Below are 5,721 nucleotides of genomic sequence, written 5' to 3'. Positions count from 1 at the left end.
GTGCCTGTTACCAGGCCAACCTTTACAACATCCACGAAGAAAATAAAATATGAACGTTACAGAACAGCACTGACAGTCTTAGTTGCTTTTCTAACTTATCAAGATTTAAGTTCACGCTTAGATGAAGACTAAATTTGGTAATGTTTCATAATTCACGATCATACACGACTTTTATAAAAAAAAAAAAACTTATTTCGGTTTCTCTCGAAAACAATTATAATTTATTGTTCCACACTAAAACTGTAAAATTAAGCATATGCAAGATATAAAATGGTTCCTTAATATGAAATAACGACTAAATAAATAGTTAATCATTAAAATAATTTTAAACAAACTGAAGTCCCACGTACACATAAAAACGGTTTACTTGTACACATAAGAGAAAAAAAAAAGGTTGATTAGGAAAATTCTCTTATGTATATAACATGACTTAAAAACATACACTTGCTAAACTTCTATAATGATTTCTAACACATCTAAAAATTTTCATGTTTTTGTTTTATATATATATACACACGTAACATACACAAAATTTCGTTAAAAACAACGATACCAGAGGAAGAACATGTATTGTGACCAGGGGCGTAGATTTTTTACACCCGTTGGGGAGGATGATTTTTGCAACCACTTATGTGGACTGTTCGATTTGCAAATTGGTAATCTCTGATTACGTGAACCTGAAAGCTGTAAACATACAGTCACAGAGTAATATTGTTGCCACGATACTTGCATGTATACTTAGGCCAACTGACTTACGAACTATCGCTCAGATCGAAAACCTTAGAAGCACGCCTATATTAAAGATGTACATTTCGGCAACTGAAAAAGCCTACATCTAGGCCTAATTATGTAATTCGATTGGTAAGAACAAAAGAACCACAAGAACAAACACACAATTTGTAGGCCTGTGCAATTCAATAGACCAAACTGTAGGGGGATGATTGTGTGCACCATACCCCCCACCTAAAATGAAGGGGGGATGTATACTCTCCATCCCCCCAGGATCTACGCCCCTGATTGTGACTACAGATAATTAAAGAAAATTCATAAACAGTGCATGTACATATAATAAAAATATTTCAATTAGAATCATTTGACTGTTTTTTATGATTTATATTTACGTATAGTTCAGCCACATATATTTCAGATACTTAATTATTAATAAGAGGTTATACACTCAAGGTGACCCACACTTCATGCATAGTATAGATCCAAACATGCTGACAGAAGAGTAGCCTGGATCTGAGGAAAAGTAAAATTAAGTTTGAAGTAAATCTGTTTTAATAACATTACATTCTTATCATGAGTTTACTAAAATATCCTTTTTAAGCTTATATTATAAATAATACGCAGTTATTTTATAATAAAAAGTGAATATCAGATTCTAAAGGCAATTCTGTAAATGTTTCCTTAGTGATTCAAATAAACCATGCAAAAAAACAACACGTTTTTTGTCTTGAATACAATTAAATTGTCACTAACTTTCACCGGTGGAATCAACAGATTACCCAATGTGCCTTTGCTATGAGAAAACACACACAAACTTTCACTACTTAAATTTTCACTATCGAACAGGAAAATATATAGAAATACAAAAGCTTAACTGATAATGATTTTAAAATGGTGTTATGGATGGATGAGTCCAAGTTTGGAATATTAAGACGTGGTTTGTACGTCATCATTAAGTATGAAGGAGTCATTGTGATGGTTTGAAGGTGTTTTTCTGTTGAAACGATGGGAGATATTTGGAAAATACTTTGGATAGTGGACCACAGCAAAAACACTATGAAATATTGAGTTATCGTGATATACTCAGTTGTTTGTGTATTATTGGTAAAGGATTATACTATGAAGAAAATAATGACCAAAAATACTCTTCCAACATATGCAGAAATTACTTAGGTAAGAAAGAAGCGACCAGAGTAATTCAAATGATACAAATGGGATTTGATAGATGAAAAACTTGACAATTCAAAAATTATTTACAAATAAACTTTATGGTAGTGTATTAGAGACATTTGGAGTAAAATCTGAAAGGAAACTTCGATTAAGTATGTTACAACAGTATCTGAAAGAGTGTTTATAGTTATAAAAGCAAAAGGGTGACACAGAATATTAACTGTAACTTGAACTCAAGCACGTTCATTGAGTTTCTGTTGTTGTAAAGATGAAGATTAGTAAATGTTCATGTTTCAAGTTAAATTAAGTACATTGCAATATTTTTTTTTCAGTTATTGAATCTATTTCTTATTTATTACAACTCTGTGATGATTCTAAGCTATATGAGTTAAAACAGAATTTTGGCCTTTTCCTATGATCAATTTTAGGACGATACTAATACTACACACATTGTCTACAATGTTGCGAACGACAGTAGTACAACAAAGTTGTGTGCTCAGATTCCATATCTTTACATAGTTTTTTAAAATCCTCGTCTTCTGAAGCAGAGTTTTTATAAAGTTCATCACTTTCAACACACTTTACAGGACTAGGTTCAGCAGAGAACTCAGGTACTTTGACACAAGGGCTTCCCTGTGGATTATGCATTGCATCAAGAGCTTTGCTTCGTATGAGTGCCTGCAATCCTCCATAACAACCGAACATAGAGCGACCACCATTGGTGATCTTCAGCCATGTGTTGGATGCTACGACTGATAGTATTGTTAGATAAAGGCACCTTTTAAAGCAGTCTTCCCGCAGATTCATCAATCATAATGTTCACTATATCGACTGCAGTCAGTAAAAATCAGTTTTTCTGCGACGGTGTGAGACTTTTTACATTTCGCGACTCTATGTGTCACCTTGTAGGATGCTAGCAAAGCATTACTTGGTATTGATGCTTATTCCAAAAATGTACCTTTTTGTTCTTTCAATTCTTTTAACTTTCTGGTAAAATAGTCTCTGGATTTACTAGCCATGTCAGGATGACTGGTCTCTAAGTGGTGTTTTAGTTTACTTGGAAACATGCAATCTGGAGCCAAAATATTTAGACATAATACACACTGTGGACACTCTTCATGTTTGATATTTACCAAAGTAAAACCAAAATCTTTATAACTATCGTCATATTTCCGATATTTCCGTTTCTTCATAGCTTTGCTACTGGTCTGTGGTTTGCCATTCACTCCCACACTTCTTATTACAAACTCTTTCTATTTTTATACACAAGGACTAAAACTCAACAAAATAATTCACTGAACTTCGCTACACCTCGCAGACACTTAAGCACAACATTCTTCAGTTATTTAGATTACTCATGGACCCGAAGAGAGAGTCAGCAGGATTTATATACAAAATCTAAAAATCAAGAAAGTTCGAGAAGTTACTGGCGTAGCCTAAAGTACAAGTAAACAACAATACATCTCAAACATTCGAGGACGTCTTCGAAAGGAATGTAGCGCGATCTCAATACTAAAACTGTGAATTACCTCGATCTAGTAGTTCGCGCGGTGTCCGATAGATGTCAATATCGCTGTGTTTCCCACGAAACTTTGAAATATCCTGCGGCGCCCTAGGGTCCGCGAAGTACTGTGGGATATTCTGGACCAAAAGCACTACAACAACAACAAATTCTTGCTAGTAGCCGTCATGAAAGCTAGGGATGGAGGAAGAGGTCTTGTGCACCTGACCCTCCTGGGTATTTAAGAAATTAAACATACCAAATACCCACAAAGAAGCGAGCGAGGGCCGCGACGCACAGTTTGGGAACCATTGCCATATTTGGTATTATTTCTCATTTGCTACAACGTGGTATGCTTTTAGGAACAAATATTTATTTTCAAATAAAAAGAAATATGTAACTGCTCATCTAAGTATAAGTAGCTTTAATTTCCTGTTTCATGTCGCTAATACGTGTACAGTCAACTTTGAGAAAGATAAAGTAAGAATCTGGTTTGTGCCTGCTTGGTCCTTTCGTCAAAAGTTGTTAGTCCAGGGTTAGTTATTGCATTTTGTGGATTAACGTTTGGGAGTTGCTTCCCTTAACGGTAGACATTGGTAAAATGCAGGTTATCTTGAAAGGAATTTCTGAAACAGATTTACATCTTTGAAATTCATACTTTGCAAAAGTGTACACACTAAATATTCTTCTTGACTTTTAAAACAATAAGAAAAATTATTGTCTTTTGTCATTGGACAAATACAGATGATATTGATAATGTTATGTAAAACACTTCATGTGTAATCAAAAGCTAGTGAAAGAAATTTTGCAGACATGTTTTAGAGGTGTATAATGTTCTAGATAAAGTAAAATATTATGAAGACCTCGAATAAGCCCATGTTTGTGAATATAATACATAAGAATCAAATTATCCAAACAAAAATATAACAGAAGTTGCTTACTTTTCTTTTGTCTACAAAACTACACTTTCACCTCTATTACTTAATGTCTGATATTGCATCCAGTATTACCATTCACAACCAATCACTGTTAGTGTGATGCTCTTAGATATAGTGTCAGATTCAGTAGAAATGACAGAACCACGATTTAGGACAAGAGGTTAAAAGTGATGAAGACTATAACTGGCAAAAAAAAAAAATTGATATGATATAGATTTGTACGTAGCTTACATATGAATGGTTTTGCAAAAACAACTGCTCAAAAAACTCTACAGAACTTAACTTCAATTAATCCCTTAATCTAGAACATGGTAAGAAATTTGTGTGTATATTAAATTGAAGACATGCCCAACAGTTTCTTCACTACTTTTTAACGAGCTTCTATATTTATAAAAGGGGTTAACAAACTAGCAAGCGTTGATCAAAGACTTTTACTACTGAATTTTCGATTGAACAATTTAATAATTCTGAAACAATCGTAGCAAGCGGTATCCGATTTTGATTTATTAAAATCATATATGATCAAGTACTTAGACTGATACCTTTTGTCACTCCAAATATATCTGAAAACTAATAAGATATTTCATTGGAACATTTGTTTTAGATTTCGTGCAAAGCTACACGAGGACTATCTGCGTTAGCCGTCCCTAATTTAGCATTGTAAGACTTGAGAGAGGACAGGTAGTCATCACCACCCACCGCCAACTCTTGGGCTACTCTTTTACCAACAAATAACGGGATTGAGCGTCACATTTTAACGCCCCCACGGCTGAAAGGGTGAGCATGTTTGGCGCAAAGAGGATGTGAACCCGCGACCCTCAGATTACGAGTCGCACGCCTTAACACGCTTGGCCATGCCGGGCCAAGAAAGATACTTAATATTTCATGTACCCACAGGTTTAATAAAGTAAAAGAAAGTTAATTTACTTGACAGGAGCTCGCATAAAGCTTTCAAGAGCTGAGAAAGGTAGGTGAAAGATTCATAATACAAAGGTATAACATATAGAAAAAAATATCAGATCTTGATAGCTTTTATTAAACTTAGGATTTTGTATTATATTCTCTTTTTCTGAAGAAGTGACAACATTTTCAAAATCTCAAATTACTCATTCCATCAGAAACGGTCTAACCCTTGTTTACGAGAGATGCAAGAAATGAGATCACCAGAAACAGTTGCACAGGGACAAGACAATCTTGAGAGCCATAGATCCCCTCAAGCAAAATAAAGAATCAGAAGAGGAAAGGCAGTTTCAACTGGAAAAAGAAAGCCAAGCAGCCAGCCATAAGAGGGATAAAGCTGAGAACGATGAATATCGGTTGAATAATTTGTGTCAAATATATTAACCGTGCTCATCACATGATTCTCCTTTTTCAAAAGGAAGA

The sequence above is a fragment of the Tachypleus tridentatus genome, chromosome 12, assembly GCF_004210375.1.
Source record: "Tachypleus tridentatus isolate NWPU-2018 chromosome 12, ASM421037v1, whole genome shotgun sequence".
NCBI classification, from domain to species: domain Eukaryota; kingdom Metazoa; phylum Arthropoda; class Merostomata; order Xiphosura; family Limulidae; genus Tachypleus; species Tachypleus tridentatus.
This window is presented reverse-complemented; position numbering follows the sequence as displayed.